We start from the raw sequence: 26,692 nt of genomic DNA, 5'->3' as shown, positions 1-26,692 counted from the left end.
GCAAAACTAACAAAAATTATGTTAAAGTACTGATAAACACACAATTATAACATTAGCATAAGTGGTGGTGCTGACATGTAAAGGACTAGAAAGGTCTCCCAGACAGAAGGGCCAGGATTTTACCGTGAAAATAAAACTTATTTGGAACTACGTCTTAGGACCCTGCCAATTTCTTGCTGAGTTAAGACGTATGATTTACATAAATCCTGGTTACATTGAGGGGCAAAAGAGATGAGAAATAGCCAGTTGTTAATGGGGAATATGTCAAGAGGAAGGAAGACAGAAGTGAGGGCTGTAAGAATACTTAAAACGCTTCCTTGTTTTTGAATTTTTAAAAATTTCAATTTCTAAACATAATTGATTTTACTAGAGGCCTGCTGCTGTCTTTGATTAAATGAGAAAAGATTAATTGCTAGACCTTGCACCCCACTAGATGCTTCCTGTAATATCCTGTTTTCTGTTAACTACTTAATCAATAATTTAATTAAAAATCAGTAGAATTACAAGTATGTAGGATAAAGTCCCATGAGGTCCTGGAGGGACTTTAAAATACTTTAGCAACAAAAAGAAAGAAAATAAGGGTAGCTAAAGCCCATATGACAAAATTCCAGCCCATATGACAAAATCTGGGTGGTGCATGTATGAGGGTTCATTATGCTAGTCTTTCTATAACACTTTTGTGAGTGCTTAACATTCTCCATAATATTTAAATCAGTAATATGATGAAGGCAATTTTGAGCTGTTTTAAAAAATAAAGTTTCTAAAACTAAAGTTTTCTGTCAACAAAGTTGTTTTTATATTACATCTTGATTTATTGATTTATGTAGAATAAATATAGATGAAAAAATACAGATGAGTTCCTGACATATAAAATAAAGTCTACCTATCCAAGGATGAAAAAACTATGCATATGATAAAGATCAGATTCAAGAAATTTTAACGTTAGACATTAAGAAGTAACACCAACTTGCACTTCTTATTACAAACAAAGAATCCAACGTGCCTTTGAATTGTTTCCAAGATTCTTCACTTGCTCTTTTCCATCTTCTGTCCCACTTTTCTTGGTCTTGTACCTTAGTCTTGGATTTAGGTTTAAACACCCTTTCTCTTCACTCGATTGTTCTCTTGTTGGTTTATTCGAATGGAAAAATGGAAAATACGCGATGTAGGATTCAAGATAAAATGGCTTTTGGATCAAAAATATTCTTAGAAGAACTGGGACCAATACCAGGAATGGTGGTAACTAAAGAGAGAAGGGAAAAGAATTAACATGTTTTGATTCGTCTATTATGTGCCAAGGCAGTATCATGGATATATATAAACAGCAGGGTAAGACATTTTAAAATATTGATTAAAAGAAGCTTATTATTATTTTCCTTTTTTTTTTTTTTTTTGGCAGTGTCTCAATCTATTGCCCAAGCTGGACTGCAGTGGCACAATCATAGCCCACTGCAGCCACGATTTCCTGGGTTCGAGTGATAATCCCACCTCAGCCTCCTGAGTAGCTGAGACCACAGGCGTGCACCACCACACCGACAAAGTTTTTAATTTTTTTGTAGAGACAGGGCCTCACTATGTTGCCCAGGCTGGTTTCAAACTCCCGAGTTCCAGCAATCCTTCCACCTTGGCCTTCCAAAGTGTTGGGATTACAGGCATGAGTCACTGCATCCGGCCTATTATTCATTTGTTGAAGAGTCACTAGAGTGGCCCTATTTTTTATGCAAATGCAAGACAAGCAGGGTTCTTTGCCCTGTAGTGATGATATAGCAAATATCTTCTATGACTCCATTGAATCAGTCACTCACTGTGATTCTGGGAATGTGAGACTGACTACTGGCACATTTGCATAAGGAACCCAGGGCCTTCTGGGAGGGGAAAAAAATCCTAAATATTTTCTCTGGGAATATACTGCTCCCTCTTTCTCTGAGGTGTGAAATTAGAGAATACTGCTGAGCTAGAGAAGGTAGGCTTTATTCATCCAAGGGCCAGTGGTAGGGATAGGCAGCATGTCTCCTAAGATTAATATAGAGAAAGGTGTTATTTGAACTGGTAACCCCAACCCTTGGCACTCAAATAATAAAATACAGAAGCAAGTAGAATAATAAATATATTTATACTTTTTTCCACATAAAGAGTTAAATAATAAATATATTTGTACTATTTTCCACATAAAGAGTTAGTTGAGGTTGGGCATGGTGGCTCATGCCTGTAAAACTAGTACTTTGGGAGGCTGAGGAGGGTAGACTGCTTGAGCCCAGGAGTTCAAGACCAGCCTGTACAACAAAGGCAGACCCTGTCTCTATAAGAGAAAAAAAATGTTATCCTTCCCCAGAACAAAGCACAATTTTCACCTCACATTGGATTTTCCCCTCCTTTACCTTTCATTTCATGGAAATTTAGCTCTAAATTATTCTCTGTATGCCATACCTCTACATCTTAGGAAAATTACCTATGTGTAAAATAGTGTTGTTTGCACTTAAAAATAATAATTTGGAGTTAGTAGAAGTGAATAAAGCAAGAGGCATTCAAATCCTATACTGTCTGTTCCATGGCCAGACTTCCTCATCCTAAATCCTGACTTTGTTTTACCCTTACCGTTTTTTTTTATTTTATTTTTTATTTTTATTTTATTTTATTTTTTTGAGACGGAATCTCACTGTGTCACCAGGCTGGAGTGCAGTAAGGCGATCTTAGCCCACTGCAACCTGGGCCTCCCGGGTTCAAGCGATTCTTCTGTTTCAGTCTCTTGAGTAGCCGGGACTACAGGTGCATGCCACCACTCCCAGCTAATTTTTGTATTTTTAGTAGAGGTGGGGTTTCACCATGTTGGACACGATAGTCTTGATCTCTTGACCTGGTGATCTGCCCGCCTCAGCCTCCCAAAGTGCTGAGATTACAGGCATGAGTCACTGTGCACGGCCACCTTCTTATCTGAATAGTTCTCACCCTTGATTTCCCACCTCAAGTTCTATTTTCCTCTTGAAATCTCACCAGCCATCTCACTCCACAGAAACGTTTTTCTGCTTCTGAATTCCTGTTATATTTACCACTCATTTTCATACTCTCCCCTATGGTTATATTTGAAGTATATAAACTAAAATTTGAGTTGGAATTTATTTGAAAGCAGTGACATCATTCTGGATCTTTCTGAACTCTTCCAAGGGATTAATGTGGTGTTCCATATGTAAGTTGAGCATTAGATTGAAATGCTACTAATTTTCTCAGAACATACGAGTTCTTCTACCTCTCTTTGGCTCTGTTTAGCTTAGTAACAGTCATGGACAACAGCATGTGAATCTTAGGACTGTTATTGGCTAACCTAGCAACCATGCAGTTCCCAAGGATACAAACTCTGAAGACACACCCTTTTGGTATGGTTATGAATGAAGCTAAAGAGGTAACTAAAATCAAATGTCAATATTAGAACTAGTGTATAATTAACTGTGGCTTTATGGTCTCTGTAGGAGCCACTATTACCCTCTCTAAATCAAACATTTTCCTTTAGTCACATGAGATAAACGTCTTAAACTTTTAAAAAATGAAATAACGAGAACAAGTAGAGGAGTATCAAGAATAATATAACAACGAACCATGTACACATAATTAACCAACACTATCATGCAGCCATTTTTCCTAAGAAATAAAACATTATAGAACTTGAGCCTTCTGCCAGGCATGGTGGCTCATGCCTGTAATCCCAACATTCTGGGAAACTGAGACAGGCAGATAGATCACTTAAGTCAGGAATTTGAGACCAGCCTGGCCAACATGGTGAAACCCCATCTCTACCGAAAGATTAAAATTAGTATTAATAAATAAAACTAATTTATTAATACTAATATAAAAATTAGTCAGGCATGGTGGCACACACATGTAATCCCAACTACTCAGGAGGCTGAGGCACAAGAATGGCTTGAACCCAGGAGGAAGAGGCTGCAGGGAACTGAGATATTGCCACTGAACTCCAGCCTGGGTGACAGAGTGAGACTCTCTCTCTCTAAAAAAAACAAAAAGAATTTGAGCCTTCCTAAATCGTTTTCCTTCCTCTTTCTCCAGCCTAAAGCTGATATGTACAATTTTCCCATTCATGTTTGTGTGTTTTTTTAACCATATATGTATATACTAACACTGTGTAGTACTATTTTGCATATTTACAAATGTTACACAATGGCTATATTAAAAATAGCAATCTCCAAACTGCTTTTTTATTAATGATTAAAATGTCATTAAAAATTAAATGCGTTTCTTAATTTTTTATTGTCTCCTTTGATCATCTTTCATTATTTTCTATCATTATTTTTCTTTCTATTTTCTTTGGCTTTGCTCTCTTTTTTTTGTAAATGTTCTATTAATATGTGTGATTGAAGAAAAATACATCTTTTCTACATTAGTTTGCCTTAAGAAATATATGGAAAGCCTGGCCAACAAAGTGAGATCCCATCTCTACAACAAATTTAAAAATTAGCTGTGTGTGATGGTGTGTGCCTGCAGTTTTAGCCACTCAGGAGGCTAAGGCAGGAGGACTGCTTGAGCTCAGAAGTAAGAGGCTGCAGTGAACCATGATCATGCCACTGCACTCCAGTCTGGGTGACAAAGACTCTCTCCCCGCGCCCCAACAATCCCAGCCAAAAAAAAGAAAAAAGAAAAAGAAATACATAGGACATAGGTTTACTATTAAGTCTAAAATAAGGCCAGGCTTTGAGGCTCACACCTATAGTCCCAACACTTTGGGGGACCGAGGCAGGAGAATTGCTTGAGGCCAGGGATTTGAGACCAGCCTGGGAACCCTGTCTCTATAGTTAAAAAAATGCATGCGTGTGTGTGTGTGTGTGTGTGTGTGTGTGTGTGTGTGAGAGAGAGAGAGAGAGAGAGAGAAATGATACATTTGCAATTTTGGTATCTATGTGATTAAATGGCATGAGAAATAAACAATTGTAGAAGTTTAAGGAAAAGATTATCTTAAAGTTTATATCAATATTTAGAGAAAATGTTTTCAGCTACATTGGATATCTTTTTAACTTTTTTTTTTTTTAGATGGAGTTTCGCTCTTGTTGCCCAGACTGGAGTGCAATGGTGCAACCTCGGCTCATTGCAACTTTCGTCTCCCAGGGTCAAGGGATTCTCCTGCCTCAGCCTCCCAAGTAGCTGGGATTACAGGCACCCACCACCATGCCTGGCTAATGTTTTTTGTATTTTCAGTAGAGACAGGGTGTCACCATTTTGGTCAGGCTGGTCTTGAACTCCTGACCTCAGGTGATCCATCCACCTTGGCCTCACAAAGTGCTGAGATTACAAGTGTGAGCAACTGCGCCTGTTTACTTTTAAGATAATCTATTTTTCCTTTCACTATGATGGGTCTAAGTGCAGATTATTTTATTTTAAACTTTGGTGTACACTATGATTTTCAAGATTTATGACATTCTTTAATTCTAGAATATCCTATTCATTATCTGTTCAAATAGTAGATCTCATCATACATTTTCTTCTCTTTTTTCCTTTGCTTTAAAGGAAAAAAATAAACATCCAGATAAAGAGGTTCTGAACTTCTACCAGTACTGTAGGTATCTTCAGGTATATGGATGCCTAATAAGCATGCTGAGATGATCTAAGAATGGAGAGCAAACTCCTTTTTTTCTTTTAATTAAAGAATTTTTTTTAGGCCAGGTACAATGGCTTATGCCTGTAATCCCCACATTTTGGGAGGCTGAGGTGGGTGAATCACTTGAGGCCAGGAGTTCGAGACCAGCCTGGGCAACATGGTGAAACCCTGCCTCTATGAGAAATATAAAAATCAGCCAGGTGTGGTGGTTCACATCTGTAGTCCCAGCTACTCATGAGGCTAAGGTTGGTGGATCAGTTGAGCCCAGGAGAATTTTTTAGAGACAGGATCTCTCTCTGTCACCCAGGCTGGAGTACAGTGGTGGGATCATAGCTCACTGCAGCCTCAAACCTCTGGGCTCAAGCAATCCTCCTGCCTCAGCCTCCTGATTAGCTAGGACTACAGATGCATGCTACCACACCCAGCTAATTTTCAATTTTTGGGAGAGACAGGGTATTGCTATGTTGATGAGGGTTCCTGTATATTTCTTAAGGTAAACTGTTGTAGAAAAGATACTCCAACAAATAATGACTTAAAATGTAAGTATTTAGTTTTCTCATATGTAATCCTGAGGCTACTGGACCAAGTTTCCTGGCTGGTTCTGCTCTACGTGGTCATTAATTGGCCCTGATTTTTTCCATCCTGTCTCTTCACCATTGCCTAAGTCAAGAATTCTTAGTCATTTTTGGCTGGGTGTGGTGGCTCACGCCTGTAATGCCAGCATTTTGGGAGACCAAGGCGGGCGGATCACCTGAGGTCAGGAGTTCGAGACCAGCCTCAACATGATCTCTACTAAAAATACAAAATTAGCCAGGCGTGGTGGTGCATGCCTATAATCCTAGCTACTCAGGAGGCTGAGGCAGGAGAACTGCTTGAACCTGGGAGGCGGAGGTTGCGGTGAGCCGAGATCGCGCCATTGCACTCCAGCTTGGGCAATAAGAGTGAAACTCTGTCTCAAAAAAAAAAAAGAATTCTTAGTTATTTTTGTGCTGTGGACTCCATTGGTCTTCTAGTTAAGTGTATGGACTCCCAGAATAACTTTTAATGCGTAAAATGAAATACATTTGGAATCAAAAGAATGATGAATAATAGCCATTGTGTGATTTGATTACCTTCTATGAATCTCAACCTTTAGTTGTTGTTTAATCTCTGCTTTTTGGGAGAGTCTGATCTTCTGCAGCAGAAAACTTAGGCAGAAATTGCTACTGGGTGTGGAGTTCAGTCATAACAAAAACTTAAAAATACACAGCAATGGCTTTTGGACTAGGTGGTGGACAGAGAATGGAAGGATGCCAGGAGACTGTTGGAGGAGGCTGGAAAAGCAGTGAGGAGGCTGTCAATAAAGACTGGAGAAACAGCAAAAAGAGCATTAGAGGAGGCTGGAGAGGCAATGAGGCAATTATTGGAAACTAGAAAAGGGGAACCCAGAGTATGTAGTAGCAGAAAAATTACCAAGCTTGTAATCTGTAGAGACTGATTTAAGCACTGATTTATCCAACAGCTATTTATTGAAAATCTATGCTGTGCCAGACACTGTGATAGGAGCTAAGGGACAATGTTAGTGTTGCAAGAAAACTTAATTTCACCAGTTAGCAATTTTCAGAATATTTTTGTAAATATTGGTAGCTTCTAACAATTAAATGTAGGTGGGGTCTACCTCCCTCCACCAATTTCCAATAGCCTTGATGTCAGTGTATTGTAAGTGGTATCTTATAATAAATGTAAATCATAGACGAAATTCTGACAAATATATTCACTAGAATACCATTTTAATATTAATATACACAGAAATTATAGTCCTTCCATGACAAAATACAGCATAATTCTAATAAGAAATACATAGTAAGGGCTGGGGGCGGTGGCTCACGCCTGTAATCCCAGCACTTTGGGAGGCCAAGGTGGGCGGATCACGAGGTCAAGAGATCGAGACCATCCTGGCCAACATGGTGAAACCTCGTTTCTACTAAAAATACAAAAATTAGCTTTGCGTGGTGGCGCGCACCTATAGTCCCAGCTACTTGGGAGCCTTAGGCAGGAGAATTGTTTGAACCTGGGAGGCAGAGGTTGCAGTAAGCTGAGATCACGCCACTGCACTCTAGCCCGGCGACAGAGCAAGACTTCATCTCAAAAAAAAAAAGAAATAGTAAGATGATGAAGCAGACAAAAGTCATAGTATTAATATTTTTGCAGTAGGTTTGAGAATAAGTTGTTTGTTGTTGATATATTTTACTGTTTTATGTTTTAAGAAGTTTGGTATATTTAGTATCTTACAGATTACTTTTATGATTCCAATACAAAATGTCTCATTTATTCAGGCTTGCAATTTCAAGTTGAAAGGTATAATGTAACGTTATTAGTTATATAAATGGCATTTTAACCCCTAAAATAAGTTGAGATTCAATATTAATATGTATACATATTTAATTTGCCAGATTTACAAGTCATATACATTCTTGGGAAATTTTGTCAAATGGACAATTTAAACATTTAACTAAAATTGTAAATGAAACCCAATATAAATCAAAGGCCTCATAAAAGTAACTGTTAAAATTTGTCAGATTTGGCCGGGCGCGGTGGCTCAAGCCTGTAATCCCAGCACTTTGGGAGGCCGAGACGGGCGGATCACGAGGTCAGGAGATCGAGACCATCCTGGCTAACACGGTGAAACCCCGTCTCTACTAAAAAATACAAAAAACTAGCCGGGCGCGGTGGCGGGCGCCTGCAGTCCCAGCTACTCGGGAGGCTGAGGCAGGAGAATGGCGTGAACCCGGGAGGCGGAGCTTGCAGTGAGCTGAGATCCGGCCACTGCACTCCAGCCTGGGCGGCAGAGCGAGACTCCGTCTCAAAAAAAAAAAAAAAAAAAAAAAAAAAAAAAAAAAAAAAAAAAAAAAATTTGTCAGATTTATAAATTAATAATTTGATTCATAACTTAAAAGCTTAAGAAATAGGTTTTTGAATTTGTAACATTAATAAATCAAATATGAATTTAATAACTTCAAGTAATATTTTCCTGAGTCATTCTCAAGAACATCAAAATATTGTCCTTGACAAAAATGAATCAAGTTCATCAGTGTAAAGTAATAGTGTTACCGAAAAGGGATCTCGATCCAGATCCCAAGAGAGGGTTCTTGGATCTCACACAAGCGAGTTTGGGGCAAGTTCACAGAGCAAAGTGAAAGCGAGTTTATTAAGAAGTAAAAGAATAGTAAGAATGGTTACTACATAGAGCAGGGCATTCAAGAGCAGATAAAGCAAGAGGAGGAACACATCCATCTTAGGTAGAGGCTTGTTTAAATATAATATAATAAAGAAAACAATGGGGAGCACACCAATGGGGAGATGTGCTGTCCTACAAGGGCGTGTAACAAAGGATTATTATTCTTTGTGTAACTACTCTCTTCTGCAGTAATATATATTATCTTTTCTTTTTCTTTTTCTTTTTCTTTTTTTTGAGTCAGGGCCTTGCTCTGTTGCCCAGACAGCATTGTGGGGATCCATCTTGGTTCACTGCAGCCTCCACCTCCTGGGCTCTAGTGATCCTCCCACCTGAGCCTCACAAGCAGCTGGGACCACAGGTGTGAGCCACCATGCCAGGCTAATGTTTGTGTTTTTGGTAAAGACAGGGTTTTGTCATGTTGCCCAGGCTGCTTTCTAACTCCTGAGCTCGAGTGATCCACCCTCCTCAGACTTCCAAAGTGCTGGTATTATAGGTGTGAGCCATCGCCTGGCCTGTATTATCTTTAAAGTGAAATTTATTCTTAAACTAAGAATGCTTTTGTTCTTGAGATATGGGACCTCAGGACATTTCCCAGGTTTGTTATTTTCTATGTCTGTTAAGTCCTGAGTCTGTTTGGTAAACATTATTAACTTGTTTCCTTAACTGTACCTAAGAATGCCTGACTTGGGAATGCTGCCCAGTAGGTCTCAGCCTCATGTTACCCAGCCCTTATTCAAGACGGAATCGTTCTGGTTCAAATGCCTTTGACAACAGCTTTCATTGAAAAGGAATACAATGAAGGAATATCGTGTGTGTGTGTGTGTGTGTGTGTGTGTGTGTTCTTTGGACTTATTTTTTTATTTAATTTAATAGCTAAAATTTACAATTCTAAAATTTTATTTGAGTGTTTAAGCATTTTAAGTAATACACTGCTAAAGAGAGAGGGTTTTATTTTTTCATTTTCAGTATTGCACTTCAAGAATTGTCCAAAGGTGACCCAGAGAACTCACTGTAGGCTTCTCAGACAATTAACAGCTCCCTCTCCCAGTGGATGGGGATGCAATGAACTTAGCTATCCACAGGCTGGTGATTTCTTATTCCCTAGCAGGAAGGTTACAATTTCCCATGGGCCCCGAGATCTCCAGGAAGGAGTAGATCTAGGATTTTGTGGGGCCTAAAGTTTATATATGTCTCTTTTTGCTGATCCTTCTTTTTTTTTTTTTTTTTTTTTAAAGACAGTCTTGATCTGTTGTCCAGCCTGGAGTACAGTGGTGTGATCTTGGCTCACTGCAACCTCCACCTCCCAGGCTCAAGTGATTCTCCTGCCTCAGCCTCCCAAGTAACTGCCACTACAGGTGTGCACCACCATACCCAGCTAATTTTATTGTATTTTTAGTAGAGATGGGGTTTTACCATGTTGGCCAGGCTGGTCTCGAACTCCTGACCTCAAGTGATATGCCTGCCTTGGCCTCCCAAAGTACTGGGATTACAGGCGTGAACCACCATGCCCAGCCTGACCCTTAATTTTTTATTTCTTAGATAAATCTTATTTCTTAATCCATACCAGGTGACAAGTAGAATTTATCTTTGCCTTCTTCATCTTAAGTGCTATTATTTGTGTGTTGATTCAGTGCTATTACTCTGTTTCACATGGAGCTATGGGGGAAATTAATTTGAAATTTTATTCTGGACAAATGCAATGGAACAGTAAGACATAACTCTGTGGTAACAATTATGTGTAAGTGGAATGTAAGCAAGATTAGAAAAATATTTAAAATTAGAAAATTTCATTCCTATCAGCAAATTATGACAGATGTGAAAACTATCTCAGGAATAAAAGTGTCTATTGCTACAAATTATGTGTTTTTACATTATACGATTGAACAACATAGGCTTAAACTTCCCGGGTCCACTTATATGTGGATTTTCTTCCACTTCTGCCACCTCTGAGACAGCAAGACCAACTCCTCCTCTTCCACCTACTCCTTACCCAATGTGAACACAACCAAGCTGAAGACCTTAATGATGATCGACTTCTACTTCATATTATGCACAGTAAACATATTTTCTCTTTCCTATGACTTTCTTTGTTTTTCTCTCTATCTTACTTTATTGTAAGAATACAGTGTATAATACATATAACATGTAAAAAATGTGTTAATTAACTGTTTATGTTATCAGTAAGGCTTCTGCCAACAGTAGGCTATTAGTAGTTAAGTTTTAGGGGAGTTATACATGGATTTTCAACTGCAAGTGGGGTTAATGCACCAACTCCCATTTTTCAAGGATCAATGGTATAGCCCTCCCCTCCTTTTTTTTTTTTTTTTTATGGAGTCTCGCTCAGTTGCCCTGGTTGGAGTGCAGTGGCACAAACTCGGCTCATTGCAACTTCTGCCTCCAGAGTTCAAGCAATTCTCTAGCCTCACAGCCGCAGCCTTCTGAGTAGCTGGGATTACAGGCACCTGCCACCACACCCAGCTAATTTTTGTGTTTTTTAGTAGAGATGGGGTTTTGCCATGTTGGTCAGGCTGGTCTCAAACTCCTGACCTCAGGTGATCCTCTCGCTTCGGCCTCCCAAAGTGCTGAGATTACAGGTGTGAGCCATTGGGCCTGACCTGGTATAGCCCTTTTGCACTTATGCAATTAACATGCCTTTATTATTAAATACAAGATCGTAGCTGAGACTGTAGGCATTTTTAGTAGAGATGGAGTTTCACTATGTTGGCCAGGCTGGTCTGGAACTCCTGACCTCAAGTGATTACCTACCTCGGCCTCCCAAAGTGCTGAGATTACAGGTGTGAGCCACTGTGCTCAGCCCTCTGTCTCTTATATAGTGTGACTGGTGCTTTTGCGAAGAATGTGTTTTTTTCTAACACGGTGTTTTAGTATATTTTTCATAACATTTTTCTGTAATCTTTTTGAGGGCTGCATTTAATTATTTAATTTAGAGTTGTTGACTTCATCAACTGCACCTTATCTAGACAATGTATAATCATATAATATGTACTCTTTTGTGTCTGGTCTTTTGTTCAGCAAAATTTTTTTGTGATTCATCCATGTTGAGACGTGTATCCATAATTCCTTTTTATTTCTGAATAGTGTTACTTTGAATGACTATGTCACACTACAGTTTGTTTATCCATTTACCTATTAATGGACATGTGGGTTGGATCCAGTTTCTAGCTGCTACGAATAAAACAGCTACACATATTCTGATTCAAGTTCTTTACCAGTGGTGAAAATATTCCAAATCTTCAAAGTGATGGGCATTACATAACTACACACATTTATAAAGTCTCATATAACCATATACCTAAAAAGGATGATTTTTACTGGGTGTAAATTTTACTTCAATAAACCTGACTTTAATAATATATGTATATGTATGTGTGTGTGTCTGTCTAAAAGAAGCATAGCACTAAGGAAAAAATGGTGGTTACTAAATTAAGAAAACTTATGAGGTATAAACGTACTTGAAATTGGTTGCAATACATACATAATTAATAATTGTGTACAAACAAGTTGCTATATTCTACCAATAGAAATATGTAGTTATCAAAAAATTGTAGTTAATGTCTGGGTGTGGTGGTTCATGCCTGTAATCCTGGCACTTTGGGAGGCCATGGCAGAAGGATCACTTTAGCTTAGAAGTTTGAAACCAATGTGAGCAACATAGTGAGACATCGTCTCTATTTCTATTTTTTATTGTAGTTATAAAAGATAAATATCTATATTTATCTGTCCACCAATCCATCTATCCATCTCTCTCTCTATCTATCCATTCAGAAAAACTGACTACAAAACTTTTGTTATCAGGAGGCTGAAACAGGAGAATTGCTTGAATCTGGGAGGTTGGAGGTTGCAGTGAGCCGAGATCGCGCCATTGCACTCCAGCCTGGACGATAGAGTCAGACTCTGTCTCAAAAAAAGAAAAACAAAACAAAACAAAAAAATTTTTGTTATAAAGTTGATATTGGGCCAGCTGCAGTGAGTCATGTCTATAATTCCAGCCGAGGCAGGAGGATCACCTGAGGCAAGGAGTTCGAGAGCAGTCTAGCCAGCATGGTGAAATCCCATCTCTACTAAAAATATAAACATTAGCCAGGCATGGTGACACATGCCTGTTTTCCTAGCTACTTGGGAGGCTGAGCAATGAGATTTGCTTGAACCTGGGAGGCAGAGGTTGCAGTGAGCCGAGATCGCACCAGTGCACTACAGCCTGGGTGACAGAGCAAGATAAAAAAAAAATAAAGCTGAGGTTGAATACAGCAATCAAAAATTTTAGCATTACAGTACATACTTTCTCTTTGTTCTCAAATATGAATAAGATTTTTTAAATGAGCCTTTTAATAATTACTTTGTGAACCAATCTAAGTGTTTTATAATGGTATTGAACTTTTTGCAAACTAGTCCACTATATTTGGGTTTAATTTTGTTCAAAATCAGTTGCAAAATTTAATTAAAACATTGGAGAATCAAAAGACTTCAGCTTTTTAAGTTTTTAGGAAATTCTGATTATTAAAACTAAACTTTCAACCAGGAAGACATTAAAATTACCTCTATGAAAGCAAAGAAAAAGTAGAACATTTAACGAGAATGTAAAATTAACAAAAATTGAATTCCATCATAATAGGTTCATTCTTTGAATATATTTTATAATGAAAAGAATGAAATTGATACATCTAATAGTTTTACCACAGCTACATTTGATTAATTATTCTTACAAACCCTAGAGACAAATTAAGAAGGTCTATCTTGAAAAAAATCTCTTTTAAAAAAAGATACTATGGACCAGGCATGGTGGCTCATGCCTGTAATCCCCAGCACTTTGGAAGGCCAAGGCAAGAGAATTGCTTGAGGCCAGAAATCTCATACCAGCCTGGGCAACATAGTGAGACCCCATCTCTACACACACACACACACACACACACACACACATACACACACACACACATACACAAAAGATAATATGAATGGAGGTTAAAAATCTTTACTTCTGAAAATATTTGAGCCCAAAGTATTTTACATATCAATGCAAATGAAATAAAATTTATAATATCTTCCGTTTAGCAGAATTTTCTCTGAATTTCCCAAGTACCTCAGAATCTGTAGAGGGAATATTTTCTGTATTAAAAATATTATGGTCTAGAAGAACAAATTTGTAGGACTTACACTTACTGATTGCAAGACTTACTATAAAGCTACAAAAATTAAGAAAGTGTGTACTGGCATGCACACTTCCTTAATTTTTGTAGCTTTATAGTAAGTCTTGACCTTCATTATATGAATATATGGAATATATATACAATAAATATGTATGTGTATAGAATAGATACATATATGGCACGCATACATACATATATGCATATATATACACATATAGAATATACACATATATTCTATATATACTCCATATATGGCATGCATATATATACATATATTCTATATATATTCCATATATTTATATAAATTATGTATTTTTATATATGGAATATAGATGTAAACAGAATAAAAGGCAGAAATAGAACTGTACACATACACGGCCAATTGATTTTTGACAAAGATGCCAAAGTATTTCAATGTGAAAGGAATAATCTTTTTCAGCAAATGGTACAGGAAGAACTGGTTATTCAGAAGTGCTATAGTTTGGATATGGGTTGTTTGTCCCCAGCAAATCTTACGTTGAAATTTGATCCCAAGGTTGGAGGTGGTCTAATGGGAAGTGTTTGAGTCATGGGGCAGATCCCTCTTGAATGGATTAGTGCCCTTCCTGGGGGTAAGTGAGTTCTCACTCTGTTAGTTCCTAAGCGAGCTGGTTGTTAAAGAGAGCCTGGTACCTCATCCCTCTTGCTCTTTCCTCCTCTCTTTCTGTGTGATTTCCGCAACACCAGCTCCCCCTCACCTTCCACCATGGATGGAAGTAGCCTGGGGTCCACACCAGATGCAGATGTTGGTGCCATGTTTCTTGTACAGCCTGCAGAACCATAAGCAAAATAAACTTCTTTTCTTTATAAATTTCCTGGTCTCAGGTATTTCTTCACAGCAGCACAAAACAGATTAAGACAAGAGGGAAAAAAAATGAAGCTTAATCCTTAATTTTCATTTCACAAAACTTAACTTGAAATGGGTCACAGAATTACATGTAAATGTTAAAAGTTATAAAAATCTGTGACCTTGGCATAGGTAAAGACTTTTTAGATGGTACATAAAAAGCATGGGCTATAAAAGAAGTAAATGAATACATAGGACTTTATTGAAATGAGAACTCTTGCTCTGAAAAATACAATCAAGAAAATGAAAGGTGAGTCATAGAGAAAATATTTGTCATACACGTATATACTGATAAAGAGCTTACATCCAAAACTCTAACAATTCACAAAGACAAAGAAGCCAGTTCTTAAAACTGAGCAAAAAGCCAGGCATGGTAGCACACGCCTGTAGTCCCAGCTGCTCAGGAGGCTGAGGTTGGGGATCACTTAAGGCTGGGAGTTTGAGGTTTTAGTGCACTATCCTCACACCTGTGAATAACTATTGCACTCCAGCCTGGGCAGTATAGTAAGATTCCACCTTTAAAAAAAAACTGAGCAAAAGATTTGAAAAGACACTTTACAAAAGAAAATATATGAATAGCAAAAAAAGAAAACAAAAAAAGTCCATTATCTTAAGTCATCATAGAAATGCAAATTTAAATCACAATAAGATAACCACTGCCCATCCATTAGAATGGCTAATACTAAAAAGACTGCTAACATCAAATGTTGGAGAGAACGTGAATCTACCAGGACTCATGGATTGCTGATGGGAACGCAAATGGTATGGGAATTTTGGAAAATAGTTTAACAATTTCTTTAAAGTTAAACATATAGTTCAACCCAGCAATTCCACTCCTAGGTATTTATCCAAAGGAAATGAAAACACATATCCACATAATAATTTAAATCTGAGTATTTATAGCAACTTTATTTATAGTAGCCCCAACCTGAATCCAACCCAAATGTCTATCAATAGGTGAATGGACAAACAAATTTGTTTCTTTTTATTAAGTAGTATGCCATATATATGTGTGTGTGTGTGTGTGTGTGTGTATATATATATATAATTATTATTATTTTTATTCACAAGCCAAAGGACATTTGGGTTATTTCCAAGTTGGGGCTACTATAAATAAAGGTGCTGTAAATATTCATGCAGACGTCTTTGTATGAATATAAGTTTTCATTTATTTTGGGTAATCACATGGGACTGGCATTGCTGGGTTATATGTTAACAGTATATTTAGTTTCATAAGAAACTGCCAAACTGTTTTCCAAAATGGTTGTATTATTTGGATCTCCATTAGCAATGTATGGGAGTTCAAGTTGCTCTGTATTTTAGCCAACATTTTATAATCTCACTTTTTTTTTAGTCTTTGTAATAGGTGTTCTTATGAACTCAATTTTGTCCTCCCCAAAATTCATATGCTGAAATCTTAACCCTCAATGTGACTGTATTTAGAGATAGGGCTTTTCAGGAGGTAATTTAGGTTAAATGACATCACATGGGTGGGGCTGTAATCCAACAGAACTGGCATCTTTATAAGAGGAAGAAACACCAGGAATACACATGCACAGGGGAAAGGCCATGTGAGACCACAACAAGAAGGCACCACCTGTAAGCCAGGAAAAGAGGCCTCCCCAGAAACCAACATGCTGGTACCTTAATTTTGGACTTCCAGCCTCCAGAAATGTGAGAAAATAAATTCCTGTTGCAGTCCATTCTGTGGTATTCTGTTATGATAGCCAAGCAGACTAGTACAGATTGTATAGTGGTATCTCACTGTGGTTTTCATTTGTACTTCTCTAGTGATTAATGATATTGAACATCTTTTCATGTGCTTATTTGTATCTTTAGCTCTTTTTATGAACTGCATGTCTGCATAAAATTCATAATTTTGTGCACCAAAACCAATTCTTAGTACATTTTGCTCCACAGATTTCTTAATTCATTAGGATCATTGTCTTTACCATCATTCTGTGACTCACCAGCATCTGTGTTTGGATGAGTAATTTTTGCAAAAATTATGTTTCAGGGCTGAAAGCTTTCTTTTTCCCACAATGGACAGTTATACAAAGTTTAATATAGTGATTACCTTTTATACATTTGATAAAAGTAACTTGTTTTAATTTATGAAAGAAAAATTTAATAAACTATAAAAATCTCTGTGAAAGCAATAAGACAAATGTATAAAAACGATTTTAGTTAGCGGAGCATGGTGGCGCACGCCTGTAATCCCAGCTAGTCAAAAGACCGAGGCAGGAGAATCGCTTAAACCTGGGCGGCAGAGGTTGCAGTGAGCCGAGATCACGCCACTGCACTCCAGCCTGGGCGACAGAGCAAGAGTCTATCCCCCACAACAACAACAACAAAAAGATTTTATATCTTCTTTTTCATACATGTTGACTTACTGGAACAAGAGCAAAATCTGCATTAGATGAGAGGCTCTAAACTTCTCCATAAGTTGGTGTTCAATAATAATGTTTTTTAAGGTCATTGGAGACTTCTGTGAGCACCCATCCACCACAAATAACTCCACATTTGTGTTGTCTGCTTTTGTTTATTTATTTATATATGAGAAAGAGTCTTGCTCTGTCACCCAGGTGGAGTGCACTGGCGTGATCTCGACTCACTGCAACCTCCGCCTCCTGGGTTCAAGCAATTCTTGTGCCTAAGCCTCCCGAGTAGGTAGGTGGGACTACAGGCGTGTGCCACCATGATCAGCTAATTTTTGTATTTTCAGTAGAGACAGAGTTTCCCCATATTGGCCAGGCTGGTCTCGAACCCCTGGCCTCAAGTGATCTGCCTGTCTTGGCCTCCCAAAGTGCTGGGATTACAGGCATGAACCAGTGCACCTGGCCTATTGTCTGTTTCTAGATGGCCTATTTGAATTATGTCTGAACATAATACACATGTAGCCTCATCAAATTTGTTTTCCTTTTGTTCTGTTTTGTTTTTGAGACAGGGTCTCACGTTGCTCAGTCTGGAGTGCAGCGACACCATCACAGCTCACTTCCAACCTTGACCTCCCTGGGCTCAGGTGATCCTACCAACTCAGCCACCCAAGTAGCTAGGACTACAGGCACGTAACACCATGGCCAGCTAATTTTTGTAATTTTTTGGTAGAGATGGGGTCTCACTATGTTGCCCAGGCTAAATTTGTTTCCCCAAATGTAGATATTAGAAAATGTGGGATTTGTCTTCATTGATTGTGAAAGTGCAGGTCCTCCTCTACGTTGTTGCTGACTACTGACAATGCTTTAAAACTCCCAGTGTGTGAAGTAAGAATTTCATGGAGATACTTTGCTCCTGCAATTTCTATTCTGTTAAAAGAAAAATCTACTCCATCTAGGGTAATATTGTTTTTACATCAGCCAGATACATAATTCCATCCTGAGTTATTTGATTGCAGCTGATATCAAGGCAGCATAGGCTACTGTTCAGATACAGTGAATAACATGTAAATGTTGTATACTACAGTTTTTTATAGTATGCTTACACATGTGTAGTTGAACAAGGCAGTTATTTTCTTTCAACATATGGCCTAGGTGGGCCGTGGACTCTTTCTGTTTGCCATACTGCACAGGTCAGTTTAGGTTTATTCCCTTAATGGCTTTGTTTTTAGTTAGTACTGTAGCAAATGCTATCAGATTTTGCATTCCCAGATCACGGTAACCCAGACCTACTTTCTCTAAGGATGAATTAATTTGCAGCATTGCAGCAAAAAATGTTCCACTCTTATTTTTAATCTTGTTTCCAGTCATTCTTAAGTATTTCAGAGTTCTGTTCTTATTTACTGCTTTGCCAATCAATTTTCCACCTTGGCTGAATGCAGTGGCTCACGCCTGTGATCCCAGCACTTTGTGAGGCCAAGGCAGGTGGATCACCTAAGGTCAGGAGTTTGATACCAGCCTGGCCAGCATGGTGAAACCCTGTCTCTACTAAAAATATAAAAATTAGCCAGGGATGGTGGCGCATGCCTGTAATCCCAGCTACTCGGGAGGCTAAGGCAGGAGAATTGCTTGAACCTGGGAGGTGGAGGTTGCAGTGAGCCAAGATTGTACCACTACACTCCAGCCTGGGCAACAGAGTGAAACTCTGTTTAAAACAAAACAAAACAAAACAAAACAAAAAAACACTCCTCCTTCAGGCCCAGTATCATCAAACATAAGGTTTAAGTAAATGAGATTGTTATTTCTGAAGCAGTTTTACACTATAGTATGTGTCAACATCACTTATGAGGTTGTATCTAACATCCAAACTCTTAATATATAACTGATTCTTAAAAAAAAAAAAAGGAATTAAGATTATGCAGTGGCACTATCATAGTTCACTGAAGCCTTGAACCCCTGGGCTCAAGTGATTCTCCTGCCTTGGCCTCCCAAATTTCTGAGATTACAGGCATGAGCCACTGCATCCAGGCTAGTTAACTATTTAAAATTCTAGAAAGAACCCAAAAATCTTCACCTGTTACTCTTTTTACTGGCAATAAGTAATTATTAACAGCAATATTTAATGTGCTTCCTTCTTCTAGTTATGCCCATTGGGGTCAATGCCAGAGTTGTGGCCAGAATGGGTGGCAGAGGGGGTGAGCCAGCCAGGGCAAGAGGTGGCATCCTACTAGCTGCTCCACGTACTCCTTTTACCCCACAGGCTGCAGCAGCTGTGCCACCATTCAATACTAATTCGTTTTTTTTTGGGGGGGGGGTGTTTGTTTGTTTATTTGTTTAATTTTTGAGACCGGGCCTTGCTCTGCAGCCCAGGCTGGAGTGCAGTAGCGTAACCATGGCTCACTGCAGCCTCAACCTCCCTAGCTCAAGTGATCCTCCCATTTCAGCCTCCCAAGTAGCTGAGACTATAGGTGCACACCACCATTCCTGGCTAATTTTTTAATTGTTTGTAGAGATGAGGTCCCTACCTCATCTCTTTAATTGTAAAGAGATGAGCCTTTACAATAATGTTAGATAATTCACTTTAGACAGAAAAATGACCTTCCAAAAGATTTGTTTTGATTCTATAAATGAAGAATCAAATGAAGAAACTCTATTACTGAAATTAACTGATATTCTATTTTAAGCATCTGATAACACTGGGAGAAAAAAAAAAAAAACAGCCACCATTTAACTGTTTGCAAAGCCTTTCCTTCTGCTAATGGAGCCAACACCTTAATAGCTATTGCTCCACTTTTCATAAGTGCACAAAAGAAGTTTCAATAAAAACGGGCAAAATTAATTGAAACATTGATCTAATTCAAAGGTGTGCTTCACAAAGTGATATGTAAATAGGCTTTCTACATCTTCGTATTTTAAATTTTTGTCTCTGGGTACAGTCTTTTAAAATTAAGTATTCACTTTTAAAGTAGAAGCCAATGTTTCTTTAACTGATTTGTTTATTTCGGATTTTCAGCAGTCGGTGATACTACCACGGTCCCCATGGTAGATGTAAATAGTGGCAAACGTGCTGTTCAAATAACATGTCCACCATTAATGTTCTTAAGAAATGGAAACACAGTCATTTTTTCATTAAACATGTATGTTATGGGTTGAATTGTGCCCTACCCCACCCCCACAAATGTGTATATTAAAGTCCTAGCACCAGTACTGCAGAATATGATCTTATTTGGGAATAGGGTCATTTTAGGCTTAATTAGTTAAGATGAGGTAATACTGGAGTAGAGTGGCCTCTAATCCAATGTGGCGGTGTCCTTATAAAAAGGGAGAAATTGGGACACAGACATGAATACAAGGGAAATACCATGTGAAAATAATGACAGAGAATTGGGGTGATATTTTTGCAAGCCATGGAATGCCAAAGTTTGCCAGCAATTCACCAGAAGCTAGGGTAGAGGCATGGAACAGATTCTCTTTCATAGCCCTCAGAAGGAACCAATCCCACTGACACCTTGATTTTGGACTTCCAGCCTTCAGAACTGTGAGACAATGAATTTAAGTGCTTTAAGCAACCCACAATTGTGGGTACTTTGTTATCGCAACCTTAACAGACTAATATAATGAGCTTACATTATTTTTAAGTACATTATTGCTAAAAAGGCTTATTATAAAATAAAAATGCATTACCACTCAATAGCATAAGTAAGTCATTTTATATGTGAATTGTGCGATGAATGATAAAATACAGTACTAAAAATTCCCGGCCAGGCGTGGTGGCTCATGCCTGTAATCCCAGCACTTTGGGAGGCTGCGGTGGGCAGATCACCTGAGGTCAGGAGTTCAAGACCAGCCTGACCAAGATGGAGAAGCCCCGTCTCTACTAAAAATACAAAATTAGCTTGGCGTGGTCACGCATGCCTGAAGTCTCAGCTACTCAGGAGACTGAGGCAGGAGAATCGCTTGAACTCAGGAGGCGGAGGTTGCAGTGAGCCTAGATCGCAGCATTGCACTTCAGCCTGGGCAACAAAAGCAAAACTTCATTCAAAAAAAAATTCCCAGACTTCTCAATACACTTTTATAGTAGGACTGTGCCGCCTTTATTCCCTGCATGTATCTCCTGTACTTCTAACTAATGTACTTCTAACCAACAATTTACTATATTTCTCACTCATCTCCAGGGACTGGCAGACTGGTGGATATTTGCATCTTGCAAGCTAAAACACATGCCAGGCACAGGTCATGGCACAACTGGCTGATCAACTAAGTGGCTGGAAGGAACAGCTGTGTTAATTAATAACTTCACTCACTGCCACCTGAGACCAAATTCAGCTGACCCTCACCGCTCATGTCCAAGTGAACTTTTTTATATTCACAGATTCCCTGAATGGGTATCTTCAAAATGGAGCATAAGTTATTCTATGTCTGGAAAGGGCTGGGGAAAGAGTGATAACCTGATCATATTTAAGATTTAACATGTGTGTAGCTGAAGTCTCTGTTTGATGCACTTACATCTCACATACTACTAGAAGAGACCATGACAGAAGCTGGAAATAGAAAGTGAAGGCTTACCAAAATCATCTCAGATTATTAAAATGCATCTATTGCATTATAATATTTTATTTAAAATGATAATCATATTTTATTTAAAATGAAAAATCCAGGAAGATGCTAAAGTGAGCAGGCAGTAGGATATGTGGTCACTTTTTTTTTTTTTTTTTTAGACACAGTCTCACTCTGTCACCCAGGCTGGAGTGCAGTGGTGCAATCATGGCTCACTGCAGTCTTGATCTCCCCCAGGCTCAGGTGATCCTCCCACCTCAGCCTCCCAAGTAGCTGAGACTACAAGTGCGTGTCACCACGGCCAGCTAATTTTTGTATTTTTTGTAGATACGTTGTTTTGTCAGGTTGCCCAGGCTGGTCTCGAACTCCTGGGCTCAGGTCATTTGCCCACCTCAGCCTCCCAAAGTGCTGGGATTACAGAGGTGAGCCACCGCGTTCCACCTGTGGTCACCTATGTCATAAGGCTTTCTGGTAGATTGTTTCCATAATTGTTCCAAGTGAATTTATGCTACCTTGTATACATACCGGTGGTATATCTAGTACAGTTGACCCACAGAACAATTTTTTAAACAAAATTTATTGGTAATGCAAAATAAACTGTCATTCTCTTTAGGCTCTATAAAGGTATGCGTCCCTTGTTACTGACTTTACCTGAAATACAGGAAACTTTTCTAATTTATAGGCTCAAATTGGTTGTTTTCTTTTTATTTTTCTCTCAGCAACATTTTCCTCAATTACATCTTTGATTTTTGTTTCTGTTCCCGTTGTTCTCATTTGCTTCTCAGGCAATCTTATACTTATTAAATGGGATTTTTTTTTTTTTTTTACTCTTCTCCATCTTTATCATCTCCTTTCTCATTATTTTGATCTGTTTTTGTGGACTTTTCTTTTTTTAGAAAATTCTCAGATCTGCCCTCTCTATCACAAATCCCATTTTCTCTGTACTTATTCTGTTCTTTACTACTTTCAAAGCAAACTTACAAATAACAAATATAAAAGATACTTAGGTCCCACCCCCAGAGATACCAATTGAATACTCTGGAGTGTGGCCCAAGCAAGTTTTTTTTTTTTTAAATTGTGGTAAAATATACATGGCATACAATTTGTCATTTTAGCCTCTTTTACGTGTGCAATTCAGTGTCATTAAATACATTTACATTGTTGGCAACCATAACTAGCATCTATTTCCAGAAATTTTTCATCTTGCAGATAATTTTTAACAACTCCCTCTTTGACATGAAAAAACTATTCTTAGAAATAATCATAAAATAAAATGAATCATAATAATGACCATAAAAGAAACATACTAAAAATGTTCTTCTATTCAACTTTTATACAGTACTGCCAATAAAAAATAAAGAGCAAATATATACTAAAAAGCACAATGACTTATTTAATGGCTTTTCTGTCTGCCTAACCATTTGAACTTTGACCCTTTGGCTCAAGCAATCCTCCTACCTCAGCCTCCCAAAATGCTGGGATTACAGGCATGAGTCACTGTGCCCAGCCTGATTTCCAATTTAGAATCTACTGTATAAATTCAGGAATAGGTAGTGCTATGGAGATTGGAGACAGGATCCAAGGGAGCTCAATTTATTCATAAATGTTGCAAATGTAATCTTGCAACCAACACAGGTAGCTGAATCTATGTATGTTGGAGGCAACTATATAATTGAAAGTTCTCTGAATTAGCTACCATGTAGAATAAAATGTTTATTTAAAAAGTAATAAAAATGTGGCTGGGTGAGTGATGAAAACAACTCTCGGTGGAGAGGGGAGCTGCAAGGGGATGGGAAGGGCAGGTTGCTCTCCCCTGAGGTTAAGTCACTTCTCAACCTCACGCCTAGTGGCTCATGCCTGTAATATTAGCACTTTGGGAGGCCGAGGCAGGTGGATCACTTGAGGTCAGGAGTTCAAAACCAGTCTGTCCAACATGGTAAAACCCCGTCTCTACTAAAAATACAAAAAATTAGTGGGGCATGGTGGTGAGCGTCTCTAATCCCGGCTACTTGGGAGGCCGAGGCAGGAGAATCCCTTGAACCTGGGAGGCAGAGATTGCAGTGAGCCGAGATCATGCCACTGCGTTCCAGCCTGGGCAACAGAGCAAGACTCCGTCTCATAAAAAATAATAAAATAAAATAAAATAAAATAAAATAAAATAAAATAAAATAAAATGTAATAGTATCTGCAACAATTATTAAAACTAAACCAACAAAATAATTTTTCAGGAAGGAGTATGCTATCATTGCCATTATCTAGAATTAATGGCTCACTATGCTAATAAAAATAAAAGTAATTTTCAGTAGGTTTTAGTACTGTTTCAAGATTCTCAATGGACAATACATCCGCTTAGTGCCTGGCCTTAGGATAGGCTGCTCTCACGGTCCCACCCTTGGCATACCACTGGTTCATACCTTGTTAGTCCCTCCCACTGATCCAATGATAGAGGTTGGAAGAAGAGAAATTCTAGGCAGACGGGGCGGGTCTCTGGCAAAATCCCACCTTCCAGCTGAAAAGCCTGAAATCCAGTGCCCAAAGTGAGAACTTCCATCCCTGTGTGCCTACTCTTTTCCTTCCTATTGGTTCTTTCTGAATAATGTCTTTCTACCAATTGAATGTTGCCTTTTCCAAAACTGTCTATGGCCTTCCCCGCCTCATCCTATGTCTGTAAAGATTCCAGACTTAGCTGGCAGAGGAGAGAAGTGGCTTATGTTGGGAAGAAGCAAGTTGACTTCAGAGAAAGCAGCTGGATGTCAGAAAGAGGCAATTTGACTTCAGAAGAGAGAAGCAGAGAGGTGACTTAACCTTAAGGGAGAGCGACCTGCCCTTCCCATCCCCTTTCCAGCTCCCCTCTCCACTGAGAGTTGCTTTCATCACTCAATAAAATTCTACACATTCACCATGCTTCAGGTCGTCTGTATGACCTCATTCCTTTTGGGCACCAGAAAAGAATTCGGAATACACTAAGCATGGGTACCTCCAAAAAGCTGTCATACTGGCCCTTCGCCCTCACTGGTGGAGGGCAGCTGCCCCATGTGACACTGCTGTTCGTGGACAGTGGAACTAAGGGAGCATTGTAACACACCCTCTGGGGCCTTGGAGTCACAGGCACCTAAACCTGGATGCTGCCATGGGGCCTGCGTGGAGTTTGCTCCTGCTGGTACTAAAGCAGCTGGTTCCTACACTTGCTTGCCTGAGCACTCCCTCCCCTGAGGATTGCAGCACAGCAGACCTGAGTGAGTGGAGCTTGCTCCTGCCGGCACCCAAGTTCTCCCACCTGTGAGGGGTTGAGTGGGGTGGACTGAGTTAATGGGGCACTTCTGTTGCAAGTCCTGCAAAGGGGTCAAGAAAGTATCCTGCAACACGACATTGACTCCAGGCTTGGCCCCGTGATTTACTTTGCCCTCTCTTATAGCCTTGAGGTTGCCATATGAAAAAGCCTGAGCTAGTAGCCTTCATGCTGGAGTCATTTGACCCAACCAACAGCAGCACTAACTGCCAGGCATGTAAGTGCATTTTTCAGACAATCTAGCCCCAGTGAAGCTACCTCACAATTTCAGTCACATGAGTAATTCCCAGCAAAACCAATAGAAGAATATCTCACTCGAGTCCAGCTCAAATTGCACTGGCCCATAAAATTTTAAGCAAATAAAAGGGATGGTGTTTCAAGGCACTAAGTTTTGGGGTTGATTTTTTGTGCAGCAATAGGTAATTAATATACCATTGTAATAATTTTGATTTTTATTTTGAGTGACATGGGAAGACATTCGAATATTTTGAGCCAGAGTCAGACATGATCTGACCTTTCAAGAAGATTACTCTGGTTGCTATGTTGGGGGGAAAGAAAAAACAAACAAAAAAAACACAACAACATAGGTAACTAAAGAAAGGAGGGAGACAATTTGGCAAGGTGATACAGTGAGCTAGATGAGACATGATGGTGGCAGTTGGGTAGTAGCAGTGCAGATGGTGAGAAATGGTCAGAATCTGGGTTCTAAATTAAGAGAAAGTTTGTTGATAGATTGAATGTGAGGTGAAAGAAAGAGAATCAGAAGGCTCATGGATTTTTTGTCAGATGATAACATGAGAAAGAGCGCAAAACTCTTTTTTTTTTTTTTTTTTTTTTTTGAGACGGAGTCTCGCTCTGTCGCCCAGGCTGGAGTGCAGTGGCCGGATCTCAGCTCACTGCAAGCCCCGCCTCCCGGGTTCACGCCATTCTCCGGCCTCAGCCTCCAGAGTAGCTGGGACTACAGGCGCCCGCCACCTCGCCCGGCTAGTTTTTTGTATTTCTTAATAGAGACGGGGTTTCACCGTGTTAGCCAGGATGGTCTCGATCTCCTGACCTCGTGATCCGCCCGTCTCGGCCTCCCAAAGTGCTGGGATTACAGGCTTGAGCCACCGCACCCGGCCAGGAGCGCAAAACTCTTTTTGTAAGCTAGGGGAAGACAATAAGGTCAGGGATTCTGTTCAGGAATGTTAAGTTAGAAATACCTGTAGACATCTAGTCTGCAGGACAATGATTCAGGATTTATATATGAGCTATAAACTTAAGAGCTGTGAGTATATAAATAAGATTGAAAGCCACGAGGCTAGATGGAATTTTCTAGGGATTTAGAGCAAATTGAGAAGAGAAGATCCAATAACTAAATTCTGAGACAGACACTTGAATGTTTAGAGAATCTGTTCTCAAAGTATGATCTGTGGTCCCATGGGGTTCCCTAACACTCTTACCTGGAACCCTGGAGATCAAAACTACATTTTCATAATCATACAAAGACATTATCTGCTTTTTTTTTTTTTTTTTTTACTGTATTGACAATTGCATTGAAATACAAAAACAATGGTGGGTAAATTGCTGTCACTTTAGCATAAATCGAAGACAGTGGTACTAAA

At 39.0% G+C, this 26,692-nt stretch overlaps 1 pseudogene; it reads right to left on the bottom strand.

Moving 5' to 3' along the window:
* Positions 1-979: 979 nt before the first annotated feature.
* On the bottom strand, positions 980-24,211 carry LOC112635026 (annotated as a pseudogene).
* Positions 24,212-26,692: the final 2,481 nt, after the last annotated feature.

This window comes from Theropithecus gelada, chromosome 11 (assembly GCF_003255815.1).
Source record: "Theropithecus gelada isolate Dixy chromosome 11, Tgel_1.0, whole genome shotgun sequence".
Taxonomy (NCBI): Eukaryota; Metazoa; Chordata; class Mammalia; order Primates; family Cercopithecidae; genus Theropithecus; species Theropithecus gelada.
The sequence above is the reverse complement of the archived record's forward strand: the minus strand, read 5'-3'. Positions and strand labels throughout refer to the sequence as shown.